Raw genomic sequence first — 18,551 nt, forward strand, 5'->3', positions numbered from 1 at the left:
TCTGATACACTGGAAGGAGCCATGCAAAAGTCTTTTGCTCAGGTTAAAGCAGTTTTGTAGGGAGGCTCACTGTTGCATTCTCCTGACTTTTCTGACCTTTTTTTTTTTTTTGCAGATCAACACATCGGACAGAGGGCTGAGGGCAGTTTTGTCTCAGGTGGTGGAAAAGGAGGAGCACCCTGTGCTGTACATCAGCTGCAAGCTTTCGATGTGAGAGAGTAAGTACAACACCATTGAGAAGGAATGTCTGGCCATCAGGTGGGTGGTCCTCACTCTCTGGTATTACCTGCTTGGATGCCCCTTCATCATCTGTTCTGACAATTCCCTGCTTCAATGGCTCCACCGCATGAGGGGATCTAGCTCTTCAGCCCTTCAAGTTTGAGGTGGTCCACAGGCCGGGGGCACAAATGGTGATGGCAGATTACCTCTCCCACCAAGGGGGAGTCAGCTGCAGGTCGGACAACTCCCCAGGCTGAGTCAGGTGGTGGATGTATGTGGCAGTGAGGGTGTGGTTGAGCATCGGCTGTGAATGGCAAGGAGTCAGGTTGACCCAGCAGGGAACATGTGATGAGTTACACCTGTGTCTAATTAGTGACTGTCTATTACTGTGTCTCTGTGTGTCTTTCAGATAGCCGAGAGAGAGAGAGAGGGCACGCGCGTGCGCTGTGTTCCCAAACATGTGGTTGTGCTTGTGTGTGAGTTGTAAAGGCACTGAAAAGTGCACTGTGTGAAAAATAAAATGCACTTTCTTTGAACTGTCATTAGCCCAAGAGCATAGCTCAAAATTGAGTCCAACCCGGAACAAATTAGTAACAAGCTGAATTTTTCAGAATATGTTCAGAATACCCTTAGGAATAACATACTAAAAGTCCCCGGGAATCCACCTTGTGCTCTCTGAGAAATTCAAGATGGCGTCCAAAATGGCTGCCGATTGGAGATTTTTCAATATCTCAAGGATAAAATATAATATAAATGCAATTAAAATGTTAAATTATATGTTCTCTCATACAAGCAATGCAAATTCACCATTGTCACACTGTTAAAATTAAAATTAACCAAGATTACAAGGTCATTAATGTGGAAATTACATGGAATTTGATGGTTGACATGATTGACAGATTAGCTTAGTAGGCTACCTACATACATGAACATAATGTAAGACAACAATTAGACATCAATTTCCTTAATATTTAGTGCATCTTTAAGCTTTGATAAAATATTAAAGGGAAATTAAATTTGAGAACTCTATCTTCTAAAACTACAATGGCAAGCTGTTTCAGTACACTTCTTCAACATTCCGGTGACTTTCATGACAAAAAGGTCTGCCTCAATAAAACCTCTTGCTTATAAACAATGAGTAGACTTAAACACTTCTCAGTGCCTCAGTTGTAATGCTTGGACCTTTGTTGTACCATCAATGAAGTAGGGAATTTATTCAAGCTTGTTTAAGGGTGGAAAAAAATTAATCTTTGAGTTTCTAGCACCAGTCTTTACTACTAGCAATGCCAGTGTGTTCGGACAAAAAATGACTAAACTCAGCATGACCTTTTAACATGCCATTTTTCATTTTACACCACCAATTTACTTTAATTAATATTAATGAAAATAAGTGCTCCAACCCCTAGTAATTGTGTTTGTTGTTTTGTGAACAGAATAGGACGATACGGAGTGAACGAGTAACCAATGGATCCACATTATACACAAATATACTGTTATAATAATGTGTACATTGTTATTATATAATGTTAATACTACACACATGTTGGAATTTACTCTCTTACCCTACAAAACATATATTCTGACCTTTTAATTGCATTAATATTTTGTTTTGAGCCTGAGATATGGGCAGATCTCCATTTGGCGGCCATTTTGGATGCCATCTTGAGTTTCTCAGAGAGCACAAGGGGGATTTCCGGGGACTTTTAGTATGTTATTCCTAAAGGTATTCTGAACATATTCTGAAATTTTCAGCTTGTTACTAATTTGTTCCGGGTATAACCCTATTACTCCTGGGCTACATGCCTGTCTCCCAGTTCCTCATTGCCCAAGCTTAAAAGTTGTTACACTTCCTTTTTGGACAGTAAAGTTTTAACTTCAGAAGGTGGACACAAAGTCCTCCAAAAACAAAAAAAAATTAAGGCATATGTCGGGCGGCACGGTGGGTAATAGTTAGCACTCTCGCCTCACAGCAAGAAGGTTCTGGATTTGAGTCCAGTGGCCGATGGGGACCTTTCTGTGTGGAGTTTGCATGTTCTCCCCGTGTTTGTGTGGGTTTCCCCCACAGTCCAAAGACATGCAGGTTAGGCTAATTGGTGGCTCTAAATTGACCGTAGGTGTGAATGTGAGTGTGAATGGTTGTTTGTCTCTGTATGTCAGCCCTGTGATGATCTGGTGACTTGTCCAGGGTCTACCCCACCTCTCGCCCATAGTCAGGTGGGATAGGTTCCAACTCATCCATGACCCTGCACAGGATAAGCGGCTATGGATAATGGATGGATAGAGGCTAATATTCCTCAAAACTTGCTTCTTGACTGTTACTTTAATTCTCTCCTCCCTAGTTTGTGATTTTCTCTCCAGCAAGTGGGTGCTCCAATTAAATTAAGTGGATGTGAGGTGACAGGAATTAAACACCATCTGCACAAACACATGGAAAAGGTAAAGTGGGTTCTTTGCATCAAGTCAAAACCCCACTATTTTGCCACCCTCAAGATGAATGGGCCGTGTCATAAAGGTGACAAATAAATGTACCAGTTAAATCTGAACTGCTCCCCCTCCCTCCCAAAAAAAGTTATCCCCAGTCATCACTGCACTCTTTGTCTCAGTCTATATGTCTACATTTCAAAAAGAAATATCTCTATGTAGCTTAGGAAATCTTATTGCATGTTATAATGCTGTAAATATTCCTATCACAGAATTCCTTGAGGCCCTTTTACAGATCTGAGAGAGAATTCCTCACTCCATCAAATGAAAATCTGGTCTTTATCATGGAGGAGACCAAAGTCCACAAACTAAATCCTGCAGAAAGCAAATGAAATTTAACACACGCTTGTGATGTCAGACACTCTGAGGACACAGCAATTATATCTACGAGATTATGAATTTTGAGTTGATAATATTTATGGCAGTTAAAGTGTTAAAGTTCACTCAGGTTCTCTCTCTTGTGTGGACTGTAAGTTGTAAAATGGGCATCGGCTGAGTTAATGTTCACTCTTCTGATCTGATTACGAGGAACACTGAGTAACAATATGTTTACTCAACAGGTCTCTCATAATATAAAGTTCAATTTCACTCTTGCAGTCTTGAATCACAATTTAAATCTTCTAACTGACCAAACCTGTTAAATCTCAATGAGAAAAATAACGAGGATGAGTTTCCACTTGTTTCTCAGCTCGTTCTGTTGCAACCGAAATACATTTATCCAACATGCACAAGGAGAAACACACAAGAAAATTCTCATGGAAGAGTGAGTAAAGCACAAAGAGAATCTTTAATTTTGTTGAGACTTCAACTGCTGTATGCTTTTTCTAACCAGGTTCAATCCAGTGCAGCTGGAATGAAGATCTTGATCACCTCCAAGCTGCTTTCGACACCATCATCACTTCCTCATGGTTTATCTCAGTAACTGCTGCTGTTCCACACAAGCACCAGAAGAGAGAGCAAAAGATTTTACAACCCCAAATCAGAAAAAGTTAGGACAATAAAAAAGAAAGCAGTGATTTCTAAAATGTACTTTGACTTGTATTTCATTGCAGACAGAATGAACCCAAGATATTTCATGTTTTGTTGGTCAACTTCATTTCATTTGTTAATACACATCCATAACTGAGTTTCAGACCTGCAACACGTCCCCCCCCCAAAAAAAAAAAAAAATGGAACGGGGCAATTTAGGGCTAGTAATGAGTTACAACAATTGATGATGACCTTTGACCTTGACAACATTTCAGCACTTTCTCACTAATGGATGCACAAACACACATTTCAGTGTTTCTATTGAATGTTTTCTATTAAAAACAAAATATAGCTACTGGTTTTATTTCCATCCATCCATTATATGTAGTCGCTTATCCTGTCCTACAGGGTCGCAGGCAAGCTATTCCTATCCCAGCTGACTATGGGCAAGAGGCCGGGTACACCCTGGACAAGTCGCCAGGTCATTGCAGGGCTAACACACAGACAACCATTCACACCTTCAGTCAATTTAGAGCTACCAATTAGCCTAACCTACATGCTTTTGGGGAAACCGGAGCACCCAGAGGAAACCCATGCAGACAGCATGCAAACTCCACACAGAAAGGCCCTCGCCGGCCACTGGGATCGACCCCAGGATCTTCTTGCTGTGAGGCGACAGTGCTAACCACTACACCACCATGCCACCCGGTTTTATTTCCACATGAAATCAATTCATCTATTGTTAGCAAGCTATGTTTGCTAGCACTGAAGCAGAAGCGTTTACATTATATTTTACTTGCCAATATTAGCAGGGAGCTGTGTTTAGTTCATTAGTAGTGGTTTCAGTACCTTCACTTACTCCACTTACCCACTGTGAAGAACATGCTCTGTGTTTGCATATGTGTCCAAACCAGAGAGTTACCATAAGATCCCATTTTCTGGTTCCTGGGTTAAAGTCATGGGAAAAAGAAAGTATACTCTTCTTTTCTAGGTAGAACCAATTCTTTGTTGTTTTTTTTATTTATTTATCAGGGCCAAAATAACAATTGTGTGGTCCTTACCAAGTTCTATCAACAACCAAATAACCTCAGATCACAAAAAACAAACAAAAAACCCACAAAATATTTCAATATGTAGGCCTTTTTTCCCCAAAAAAAGTAAACCAACATTCAGAAACCGGATCGGAAAAATATGTACACTATAATTCAGTAACTTGTACTAGAACCATTTTTAACAACAAAACCTTATTAAATAACTTCACAAACAGCAAATGGTTTCTGTCGGAGTTTATCAGTTTGGAGAAGGGGGTTGGGGGAGTGGCGTGATGGAATCTCCTTTCTCAGTGAGTCTCAAACAACATATATTTGAAAATGAGAACGGTTTCACAAACTCGCACTCAAGGGTGGGGCCTGGGAGAGGTGGGCTGCTCACCTCTGGTAAGAGCGGGTTAACATTTTTTTTTTTAAATTAATGTTTGATGATGTAGAGAAGTACCAAATTGGTGACTCTACATCAGCATCGGCCTTGTGAGTTTTAGGATGATTTGAACCAGTAGGTGGCATTTTAAACCATTTTCAACCAATAAAATGCTGGCGTTTATAAAGATGGTCATTTTGTCAATGTTAAAAGTGCACTATGTTCAGGGGTGGATCCAGGAAAATGGGAGGGGGGCGTCAACCCTGTAAGGCTGGGGATCTGGGGGCCGCCAGAGTCCCCTGGAAGCTCTGCAGTTTTTAAATGCCCGGAGATGCATTTTGAGCTGTTAGAGACATGTTGTAAGTGAAATCTCATCTCATCTCATTATCTCTAGCCGCTTTATCCTTCTACAGGGTCGCAGGCAAGCTGGAGCCTATCCCAGCTGACTATGGGCGAAAGGCGGGGTACACCCTGGACAAGTTGCCAGGTCATCACAGGGCTGACACATAGACACAGACAACCATTCACACTCACATTCACACCTACGGTCAATTTAGAGTCACCAGTTAACCTAACCTGCATGTCTTTGGACTGTGGGGGAAACCGGAGCATCCGGAGGAAACCCACGCGGACACGGGGAGAACATGCAAACTCCACACAGAAGGGCCCTCGCCGGCCCCGGGGCTCGAACCCAGGACCTTCTTGCTGTGAGGCGACAGCGCTAACCACTACACCACCGTGCCGCCCCGTAAGTGAAATCTCTTAAAGAAAATTATCAAATCAAAAATGGTTTAAAATTAGGAACTTTCAAAACCATTTCATTCGTCACTGAAAATGATATTGTTAGAGTTGCAGGTATATGCATGGAACTATATGCGTTACAACTGATATATGGTCATATTTATGAAAGTTGCATTGTCATATAATGCATCACCACATGACACACTACAGTGTAGTACACTGACCACAAAACACCTTCCATCAATAAATTATTACTGTTTTAGCAACTGCAATCTGAGCTCACTGGGGAATTTTAAGCAGACTGTCACAGGACAGAAAATTCTGAAATGTTGTCTGTCCATCCAAATTTCAACCTGTCCTACTGATGGGCCAAAGACCCCGAACAATGTGGCCAGGGGTCCGGGGCCTGCCTTAGGGGCCCTGAAGCTGAAGGACTTTAGATGTCTGGAGATGCTTTTCAGCTATTTCCAGACATATTTTTATGATCTTTAAAGGCCAAATTACACTTGACATTAGTTGCTAATTACATGACAAACTGAATCTAATTTACAAGAAAATGTCAGAAGATTCAAGAAGAACCTGCCTAAAGTTCTACCCAAGAAAACAATAACACACACAGGTCAGTTCCATGTCTAGAAAAAAACAGATGTGAGCCCCCCTTAAATCTGCACCAGGTGTTGAATTTAGTAGCATCTCGCGGTGAGGTTGCAGATTGCAACCAACAGAATACCGCTCCTTACTCCTCCCTTTCCAAGCATGTATTAGAACCTTTTCCAATAAATTTGTGACATAAAAGTAAAATAAAACACCTTGTTTCTTCTTCCTCATCTACCTTTCTTCTTCTTCATGCTCCTCCCGGTGCTGGATTCAAGCTTGCATTTGTAGAAACATGAAAAGCGAAAGGTGAAAGTCTTGGACCAGTGTTTAGTTTGTCTGTTCTGGGCTCCTGGTGCAACATGGTGGAGCTCTGTGAAAGAGGACCAGCTCATTCTGTAGATATGAAGAGCTCATTCTAAAGGCTCAAGTATACATCTGTGGACATGATCTGCACGTGGACTGTCCGCACCACATATCAATATTTTTTTTTGTGTGTGTGTCTGCATGTACTTGTACATGTTGATTGTGCACATGCAAAACTGAGCATGCAGTAATACATCAATCCAGTAGTGGTAGTGCAGATGTATTCAGTGTGTGTGCACTAACACGTCTGCAAAATCAAATACACCTTGGAGACACCCATACACACATCCGTATGCATGGAAGTATTCTTCGACCCTTAGCTTATGAAAATACAATGATTCGTACATACAGGTGATTATTCACGAATGTGTCTGCACATAATAGTAAACACTAATAGATCCCTTAAACCATACACAGTGCACCTTTAAGGCTGATGATACATGGGGCGACTTTTTGGGCAATGTTGCCGAGCAATTGTGCTTCGACACTTTCCCATTGACATTGGGCAACATCATTTCTATCTGAACGATTTTGATCATTTTTGGTCAACTTTGTAAGATAATCCAATCAGAATGCTAGTAGTGAATCACATGACCACCTGAGAGCTTCTGAAATTTTCAAAAAAGATGGCGGCATCTCCAGCAGTGGAGCGAAAAAATAGAGAGACAACTTGTAACTTTTTATGGTGGTAAGTTGTTGTGTGTAAACCCAAAGTGGTGAATTTACCTCATAAAACGCTTAGAAATCCAACAGACAGTTATTTTTATGCTCAGGTTGTAATTAAGAGATCGATTTTTTTTTTCAGCTAAGTGTAAACTGCTTTTAGCTAATTGAGTGAACTAGCGGTGGTTTTTGCTAACATAGTTAGCTGAAAGTTATCACTAGCTATGTATGATAACGTTAGCTCTCTTGCATCAAGTTAAAAATGATGGTCAGCTCGTGATTTTTTTTTTGTGAGTTGTAATAGAGATTGTCTAATTTATCATCTGATCTAATTCACACACAGAGCACGAGTACTTGTGGAACCCGAGGACAAAACAGTACAAACTTCGAGATTTAAAAAAGAAAGAAAGCCTTTCAGGAGCTCTGCTGCACCCTTTTCCTCCTCAGCAGCATCTCCTGCTCCATGTCCTTTTGCCTTTTTTGCTGAGATGAGAATTAAACGATGATGTTTTTGTGATGTTTGTCTCAGATATTAGTTACAGCATATGTGATTGAGGCTAGTAGCATTTTTAAAAAGATTTAATAAGTGTTTATTATTATTACCAGAATAATGCGGTTATTTTGACTCATAAAGGTTAAACTAATGGCAAATTATCTTTTGCCTAGAGGATCTATTCAGTTTCATTCCAGAAGTGATACTTACTTGAGTGAAATAAATAAAGGCTGAAGCCAAGACAAAAGTGACAGCTGCAAATGTTTCAGTGTCCATCTTTGTTGTGTCTGTCTCCCTGGCAACAGATTTGCTCTTATCTGATTGGTTGTTGCCAATTGTCTGTTGCCCTGGATCTCACCTGGTTGCCCATTGCCTGGCAACATTGCCCAAAAAGTTGCCACATGTATTATCACCTTAAAGCGAGCCTGCCTTTCAGATTTTTCAAGTGTAGGTCATAAAACGAATTTTCCCGACACCCAGTTATTTTTGTTTAGTGACTGAAAGCTACTGAATTCGAATCTCAGACTTCCAATTTTATTAGTTTTTTTTAAAACAGAATCATGAATGAATTCATCTCCACGTGGCCCGAAATTCTCCGCTATTTTTTCCTGCTTCACCATGACCCAATTCAAGATACTACATCATGCATCACGTGGTGGGCTTTCCCCGTTCGCACAAAGCAAATGGGATACAGATTTGAAACAGGAGAGAAAAATGGAGGACGTGAGTGTGCGAATGAAACATGAAAGACCGACTACAATAACGGAAAGCGAGAAGAAAAGGTGTTATGCTATATATGAAGGAAAGGAAACGCAGGACCAAACTAATAAATATCAGCGGTCAGCGAGCACCTCGGTGTGATCAGTAGTTCATTTAGCAACAGAATGATGGAACTGTCAGTGCACGGTCAGAAGTAAACCTGTAGATGGCAGTAATGCAACACTGTGGATGCCAGCTGCCGTAAAACCCAAAAGAAGAAGAAAAAGAAGAAAGTAAACCTGCGTCTGCGCACACAGACTTCCTCTGTCTGCTTGACTGCACGAAGCGAGCGATTTCATGCACATTATTTGCTTTAATCCCCTCAAATTAAATAACTTCCCAGACACAGAATGGCCTGATATTTTGTGAGATATTACAAAAATAATTATATATCACAATGACCACATTTCAGAGGGAACTAAATTTCACTGGTTTTATGAAATCGAAAGGTCATCTACTTTTATGCATTGTCTTATGTATTCAGCTGTGACAATATGTCCATGAGAGAAACCTGTTCAGTTGTGACAGAAAGTGACCAAGTTTATCTGTTAACACTGATTTCAATACCAAAGATTCAAAAGATTCAAAGATTCTTTGTCAATTCACTATATATCCAGGACATATAGGAGAATCGAAATGCTGTTTCTCTCTCACCTTACTTGTAACGGAGAAGGTGCTAGAAGAGCAGCTTATGAGGTGTATATGACAGTTGTGCAAATGAGCAATAGCAGCAGATACAGCAGTAATACTAATGTTTGTGGTGTGATGTGCAAATGGATGAGTAATGCTCATGTTTGTGGTGTGATCTGCAAATGGATGAGGTAGTTTTCTTTTGCAAATGAATGAGTTACAGACCAGGGGTAGGGGGTAGGTAGTGGACAGAGTTCAGCATCCTGACAGCCTGGTGGATGAAGCTGTTTAGCAGTCTTGTGGAGCGGGCCTGGAGGCTCCAGTACCTTTTCCCTGAGGGCAGGAGGCTGAAGAGTGAGTGTGAAGAGTGGGAGGTGTCACCAGTGATGCTGATGGCTCTGTGGGTGAGACAGGAGTGATAGATGCCCATAAGGGAGGGCTGAGGGGTACCAATAATTTTGTTGGCCGTGTTCACTATGCGTTGCAGAGTCTTCTGGCAGGAGGCACTGCAGCCTCCGTACCACACAGTGATGCAGCCAGTGAGGACACTCTCGATGGTGCCCCTGGAGAATGAACACATGATGGGGGGTGGGACTCGTGTACTCCTCAGTTTGCGGAGGAAGTAGAGGCGAGTTTGAGTCTTCTTTGCCAGCGATGCGATGTTGTTGGACCAGGAGAGGTCCTCAGCGATGTGCACCCCTAGGAATTTAGTGCTACTCACCCTCTCCACTGCAGCACCATCGATGGTTAGAGGGGAATGCTGTGAGTGGCCTCTCCTGACTTACTTACTTAACTTAATCCTCTTCATCCCTAATGGGACATAAGGCCACAACGTGCATTCTCCACCCTGCCCGGTCCTGTGCTGCTGCCTGCACTTGCCACCATGTCATGTTCATCTCGTTCAGCTCGGCCAGCACTGTCCTTCTCCAGGTGGTTTTGGGCCTGCCTCAGTTTCTTTTCCCTGGTGGTGTCCATCTCAGGGCTGTTTTAGCAACCCGTCCCTGGGGCATTCTGAGCACATGACCCAGCCATCTCAAATGTCTGGTCTTGATGTCTATGGAGATGTTGGAGGAGTTGGTCTTGATGTACAGTTCGTTATTAGAAATTTTTGTTTGGCCAAAAGATGTTGCACAGTTGATGCAGGTATCCATTGTGGAAGACCTCCACTGCTCTGATGTCCTTCTTTATGATGCGCCAGCATTCTGCGACATACAGGAGGATGGACTTCACATTGCTGTTATATAGTCGGAGTTTGGTCTGTAGGCTGAGCTGTTTTAATTTCCATATGGTGCGGAATCTACTAAAGGCACCCCGGGCCTTCCCTAGGCAGGCTTTGATGTCCTTTTCTGCACCATTTTCCACGGCAATGAGACAGCCGAGGTAGATTAAATCTTCCACAGGCTCAACTTCCTCATCATCTAGGGTAAAGCCAGGGGTTGGTGGGGTGTTGTTGATGTACATGAGTTTGGTCTTCTTTTTACTGATGGTAAGGCTGACTGACTTGGCTTTGTTGTTCAGTCTGCTAGTTTTCTGCTGTATGGAGTCGAATTTTGAGAAGAGGAGAACAATGTCATCTGCAAAGTTGAGGTCTTCTAGTTGGGTGAACAGTGTCCACTGGATGCCTCTAGGTACGTCTTCTGTTGTTCTCCGCATGACCCAGTCGATGGAGACCAAGAACAGTATTGGTGATAGGATGCATCCTTGTCGCACGCCTGTCTTGACTGAGAACCATTCAGTCTGGGTGCCCTCAAGGATGACACTGCATTCAAAGTCTTGGTAGAAGATAATGATGAGTCTAATGAGCTTGCCTGGGATTCCATAGGACCTCAGGATAGCCCACAGACTGTCTCTATGGATGCTGTTAAAGGCTTTCCTGAAGTCAATGAAGTTGATGTAGAGAGGGGTGTTCTATTCTATGCACTGCTCTATGATGTTGTTGATGTTGATGATGGTCTATGCATCCTCTCTCCTTCCTGAAACCCACTTGCTCTTCCCTGAGTGTGGCATCTATTGCAGTTTCAATTTTCTTCAGGAGTACTTTGCAGAACACCTTGAGTCCCAAATGTCTGAGTTTTTGTATTAGCTGCTGGGGAATGATTGTGTTGAATGCCGAACTGTAATCCAAGAACAGCATTTGCACATAGGTGTTCTTTGAGTCCAGGTGAGTGAAGGCTGGGTGGAGAGCAGCGGAGATAGCATCCTCTATGGACTTGTTTGACCTATATGCAAACTGGAACGGGTCATGAGAGGGAGGGAGAATGGACTTTATGTTCTGCATGACCAGTCGCTCAAAGCACTTCATGATGATGGAAGTCAGTGCTATGGGCCAATAGTCGTTATAGTTAGAAGGGAGGGGCTTCTTTGGCACTGGTATTATGGTTGTAGCTTTGAAACACGTGGGGACAACAGCTTGGTTCAGGGAGATGTTAAAGATGTCAGCGATCTGAGTTTAGAACTGAAAAGTTATTCATTCAGTTTATTTCTAATGTCCATTGGTAATAAAGCACTTCAAACATGAAGTTTGACTCTTAATACGTTCTTGAGACCATGATTTAAGTTATGATTTACCACCACTGGTGTGTCCCTGGGTTTGTGGTGGTTGTGACCCCTAGGAGCGGGGCCTCACTGTGGTAGGTGTCCTTTATTGTTCTGCATGGAATGTGGCGACCCTAGTTGTGAAATTGGGTAATCAGATTCACAAATATAATTTTAATTTCTCAGTATGATGTGAATTAAATTTCTGTTGGTTTCAAGAAAGGAGGATGATCGATGACTCAAAGTTGATTGTTTCATGGGGCTCACTTCTCTACTGTAAAAAGAAAATACTGCATAATAATAATAATAAACAACTTTATTTAAAGATAGAGCCAATAACACCGCTAATCTTACATTGGGCCATCTGATACTACATTGGACTGTCAGATTTTACAGCAGTCTGCTGTCAGCAATCAATTTGGAATTGGCTTCTAAAAAAAACAGACTTTACAGTGTTTTTACTGCATTTCGGAAAAACAGTATATTGCTGTTAGAATGTGCCTGGATTTCTACAGCGTTTTTCTGTTTTTGAAGAAGTGAATCAAAATGTGTGTAAAGGCGCCCTCTGGTGATGTGTAGGGGAAATGTCCAGGTTAAAAAAGTGAATGTAGATTTTACATCTTAGAACTAGGGTTGCCACATCTGAGTTGTAAAAAACCGGGACACATCGGTCGGCGGCCGCGCCTGCGCGCACGTACGAGCGCGGGGGTTGAGGGCTGCGGACACGCACATCTACGATGCCTTATGCCCAGGGGTTAAATTGGGCCGGGGCTGTCCGGGGCTGAGCCCCGGCACATAAGCTCGGAGCGGATGGCATATGATCACGCACACATCAAAAGCAACAAACCCTTTTCACGATTTTCAGTTCTGAATAATTAAATATCGTTTTATTAATCAATAAACCCATGACTTTTATGAGATAGATCATAGTTTTCCTGATAACAAGACGACCTGTCAAAGCTATTTAGAACAGAACTTGCGATCAGAGATTCTGGTTTCTGGAACACTGCGTGGGTTGCCAATTCCGCTTTTTATAAGCGACTTTGGGGTTTCTCTTTTTGTGAGCTCGCTTTAAAAAAAAAAATCAGAAGTCGTGGTTTGCGGGTTTTTGGGCTTGTGTTTCAGCGTTGTGACTTGTTTATAATTTTCTCCGTACACCGTCTCCCCTTTTACCTGCATACGATCCTATTGTTTAGCAAAACACATACTGTCTAAAAATAAAAACACAACATATTTAGATCAGTATTATTTTTCCCCTCTTCAGTATTATTTGATATTTTGTTTTTAATAATAAAAAATATGATAATGATTATGTTCACTGTATTGTTAATATTATTAGTGTTTTATTATTTATTGTTAATATTTAATTTAATGTTAATTTATTATTATTTATTGTTAATATTATTAGTGTATTATTAGTGTAATTATTATTGTTATTATTATGTATTCAATTATTTATTTGGCATGTGGTGCTTTTTGTATTGTCTAGAACATACATAAGATGAGCATATTATAGCAGCAAAATAGAAGCACAATCATTTGAATGCAGCAAAACTTTTGCTGCATTCAAATGATTGTGCTTCTATTTTGCTGCTATAATATGCTCATCTTATGTATGTTCTAGACAATACAAAAAGCACCACATGCCAAATAAATAATTGAATACATAATAATAACAATAATAATAAATGCTTCCAATGTTATAGTGTTGTTTGTATTTGGTTGCATTCACTGCATGAATATATTTGATTGACAATTTGACTGACAGTGTTTTGGCATATTTAACATTTATCCTCCAAAATAAATCAACTGTTTTGGTTTAAGATTGTGCAAGCCTTCAAATTTTCTCACTGAACATTTCTCCTTCACATTTTTCACCTGTAGGCATGTGACAAGATTTAACATGATATTGCTCAACCTACCTCTGTAAAGTCAGCTAACAACTTATTAAAATGCACCAGAATTCAGCAAATAACATGTATGATAATAAAAAACTTCTGGGGGAGGACCCCCAGACCCCCCACTAATCATTTCCTTCAAACCAATGTACAACAACCTGTACAATCTGTTACATTGGCCAACCAATCTACATTCAAACTGCCATAATGTGTAGGGGGGCACTACAAGACACACATAGGCCTACAACACAGATAAGGTGTATATCTCTGTGCAATATGATATGGTTATCAAATTAGAGGGTTATTTTCCAAAAAGTATACTGGGGCAGGGCGGCGGGGGCAGGGGCGGGTACGAGGCAGAGCCCCCCCACATAACCAATCCCAATTTAACCCCTGGATATGGTTATCAAATTAGAGGGTTATTTTCCAAAAAGTATATTGGGGCAGGGCGGTGGGGGCAGGGGCGGGTACGAGGCAGAGCCCCCCCACATAACCAATCCCAATTTAACCCCTGCTTATGCCTTATGTGAATGTTCACGTTTAAAAATAAAACAGTTCAACTGGTGCAGTTAGGCGTTTAGTTAAAATTCATTTTGTCTTCTTAACCCTTAAATGGGCACTACCACAAATATTATTACAAAAAATAATTTCATATAGGAATGATCTTATTTGGACGCCAATATTTTTTTAAACAAATATTTAATAGTAGGCTAACAGCCCCCTGAAGAGCATGCATCTTACTTTGAAGCTTTAGGCCAAGTTTTAATTACATACAAAAATAAAAGAAAATACATTTGACTCCATAAGCAAGTTTTGACATTTGTCTCTTCATAACAATAGTAGGGGTTAACAGAGTAAACAGTTATTTTTATAGGGATAATCTTTTTTGCCCCCCTTCCTTCTTTATCAGTGCAGGTTTTGAACAAGGTTTTTTTTTTTTGAACAATGCTTTTTTTTTAGGGCAGCGATCCGCCTACACCCTTTACAATATTTATTTTTTCCACAAATAGGCCTACACAGCGTCTTGGCCTGGTGGTGCAGCTGGGTCTGGTTGTGCGTCATCATGGCTCTGTCGCTGGCTGGCAGGTCTGACCTCGCCACTGTTCCCTGCGCGCTCTCCGTCTCTTGCTTCGCGCTGCGCCTCTGTTCCATGCCTAAATATGGAAATTAATTACTTTAGCTATAGCCTGCACATTTTAAACATTGTAAATGCTATCGCCTATTTAATCTCACATTTTCTCCTAATTAAATAATTCTCACCTCTTTCTCCACGTGTACTTGTCATCTCTTTTGGCTGCCTGGAGTAGTTTTTTCTGTCCTTCAATGAAGGATTTGAACTCCAAGCAGGAGAGCTTGAAGTTCAGTCTGACTTGGAGTTCAGCTTTGACTAACTGAACAGACATCCTGTTTCTTTTGTCGCACCACACATCCTCCATATGACTGAAGACGCGTTCAGTGTAGGCATTGCTGACGGGAACAGACAACACAAATGACACCACTTTCAACAATTCTGTGGCCATTTTCTCCCTTTTGAAGAAAAATGCCCATTTCTTGTCAGGGGTCAGCTCTTCTGGGATGCTGCTAAACACGTTGTTAAGGACAGTGTAGTCTTGGTAGAGCTTGTCGATATCCACGTCTGTCAATCCCATCTTTTCAACGAGTTCCTCGAGCGCAGGCCATTTGATTGGAGCGCTCAATCACAAGCAGGCGGAAGAGAGCAGGAGCGGGTCGTTGAAATCAAAGTGGGACTCGAGATACTGAATGCCCTTTTGAAAAAATCTGTCGGCCAATCCGGTGAACTGCGCTTGCTTACATGGGTCAAGTTGTCTCACTGCTTGTCTCGTCTTGCTGCCATAGAATTTGTCAGTGCGACGGGAAACCAGTTGGTCGCGCAGCCGGGTCATGACAATTTGGATGTCCAGCACACTGACGCTTTCCCCTTCCAACACCCGGATCGCGCTGTCAAACTCCTGCATGACATTGTGCATGAGGATAAAGACGCACTCCGACACGGTCACGTCGTCTTCATCACCGCTGCACATTGCATCCCAGATAACACCAGGGCAATCGCTCTTCTCAAGGGACATGAAGTATGACTTCAGGGCAGGCCAGCATTCTAGGATTCGTTGGATTGCAGGGAGAAGGGACAGCCAACGGGTTGGCACGTGTCTCAGGATCTGCTTGTACTGCACGGCCGTGAACTGACAGAATTCCTTGAGAGTTTCCACCTTTTTGGCAGAGCAGGAGAACTCGCTATAGATTTTCAGCACTATGCACTCAACATCATGCCCAGCTGCGCTCAGGATTCTGTTTGCATTTTTAAGGGTATTGTGGATTAGGTGGCACTTACAGTTGGCCTTGACGATGTATGGGTTGATTTCTTTTAATTTCTGATAAACAGAATTGTGCTTGCCATAGTTGACGGAGGCATTATCAGCGCCATATGAACTTATTTTGGAGACACCCAGCCCACAGGATTCGGTTATGGACACCATTTGATCATAGATGGCTCTGCTCGTTTCATTCGCGTCTTCGTAAAAATCCAATAGGCCGTATTTCACACCCTCCTCTTCGTGAAAATATTGGACGGTGTATGGATACACCTTGGTGCTTCCCAAATTAGATGCGTCGGAAGAAACGGAGAAAAATGGTGTTTTTTTCAGCTCTGCCACTAACCGCTCCTGGCTGTAAGGGGCCAGTACATTTTCAACTAGGGCCTCACTTTTGGTTCTTCCACATGACACTTTTGGGGCCAGACTGGAGTCCTTGAAGATTAGAGCATTTAACTTGACACCGCAATCAGTGGGCAGGTAACTGTGGCCATGACGAACCCCGTGGTAGACACTGCACAGCTCTTCTGCTGCCACTTTATCCTCCTCAGGAGAGCCCTTTTTCAACATAAAAACGTCGATGGCCCGAGAATTTCGTTTGCTTTGTACGGCTGCCACATGTTTTTTAGATTTGGCGTGATTCTCAAGGGCCAGTCTTCCTTCATGCTTTATCACTATCTTCGCAGGGCACACAATGCAGGCGGCAGAAAAAGGGTCGCCCTGTGTGGGCCTTACCCATTCGCTGAATGTGTCAAAATTTGCCCATCCCTCGTTGAATGTCACATGTCTTTTTTTCTTTTTGACAGGTACCGGATCTTCTACTTCATTCTGTCCGACTCCCTCATCGTCTGTCTCTCCTCCCATTCCGTTTCCAAATCAAAATAATACAAATATAATCAATATAATTTCTCTCAGTCTGCTTCGTTGTTGTTTTAGCCTTTTCTCTGGAGAACTGAACTTTAAAAGTTAGACTACCGTATCATACCAAATAGCCCTAATCCTTTGTTTTAATCACAAGAGAGAGGTGCTATGTTATTGGGACAACTGATTTATTCATTTCTCACGCCAGTGTTCAGGCATTCTTTTTTGATATATTTAATGATTTATTTAATGATTCATTTATTGATGAAATTGGCCCAGGCTTTAGAACCAGCCTTTATCAGAATCAGAACATAGGAAGTAGACAGCCAGTCTACTCGCGCACCGACCAAGGGAACTCTCACCTATTGTTTGGTATTACGGTATTCCAGTATCTTTGATTTCGCGCGGCCGCCGTTGTATTGACCACGATCACCTAGCAACGGCGACTGGCTGCGTGCGCAAACATTCGGTGAGGCCACACAAGTAGCTGCCTACAATATGCCCACTTACGTGAAAACTATTAATATGTTAAGTGGCTGCGAGAAACATTAATGATTTGTGTTTATTTCAATGGGGGATAATGTGAGGAAGTAAAAAACCGGGACAAAACGTGTCCCGGGAAGGTTATTCCATTTTCCTGGACATTTTCCATTTTCCACAAAAAAACCGGAAAAACCTGGACGTGTGGCAACACTAGCGCCCCTTCCGGAAGTGACGAGTGACGAGTCCAAAAGCGGGAAAAACAACAGCCTCGGTCGGCATGACAACGAATCATGACAACGGCATGAATCTTTTCTTTTTGTGGCATTGTTTGCACTGTTAAAATTTAGCTCACTTACTGTATCACCAAATACATCTGTACAGCTGTTGCATAGCTGTGAATTGTGTACATAAACAAGTCATTGTATTTGTTTGTGTGTGTGTGTGTGTGTCCAACATCTGAAGAATGCCAATAAAAACAAAACAATTGAACTTTTTGAGTGTTTATTAAGACACAAGTTAAATTGTAAGCAAAAAAAAAAAAATTTGTAAGCAAAAAATGGACTTTAGAAAAATATTATTGTGCAAAATAAGTTGTCTTACAAAACAGTGGTCTGCACCGGACAGTTTGTAGCCATACAGTCTGTTAGAGCAAGCCTAACACGGAACGTAGCTCTTCTTCATGACGACAACCGGAAGTGTACCAACACGATGGGGCGTGTAGCGCCACGTGTGGCTCGGGTGCGCAATGCACCTTGCACAATAGCCCGATTTCACTTGGGCATGTAGGATTGGATTTCTCTGGCACCCCTGCTGGGACCCTTTGCTCGATTACCGACAGTAGCTCGATTTGGATGTGCATGTAAACGCACTGAATGAATGGACTACTGAGCAACACACAGCGATCAGGATGCTCTCTCTCTCTCTCTCTCTCTCTCTCTCAGGGAGCTGATGTCACCTGGTCACATGACCTGGGTTTTCCCCAAAAGTTTAGGGGAAAACCCAGGTCACATGATTCAGACAATTTCATTAGTTCAATTAGTTTAAAAGAAGACAGTTTAATTAGTTTAAATGAAAACAGTTTAATTAGTTATGTTTCAAAATCTGCAGCTATAT

Source organism: Neoarius graeffei, chromosome 2 (assembly GCF_027579695.1).
Source record: "Neoarius graeffei isolate fNeoGra1 chromosome 2, fNeoGra1.pri, whole genome shotgun sequence".
Classification (NCBI taxonomy): Eukaryota; Metazoa; Chordata; class Actinopteri; order Siluriformes; family Ariidae; genus Neoarius; species Neoarius graeffei.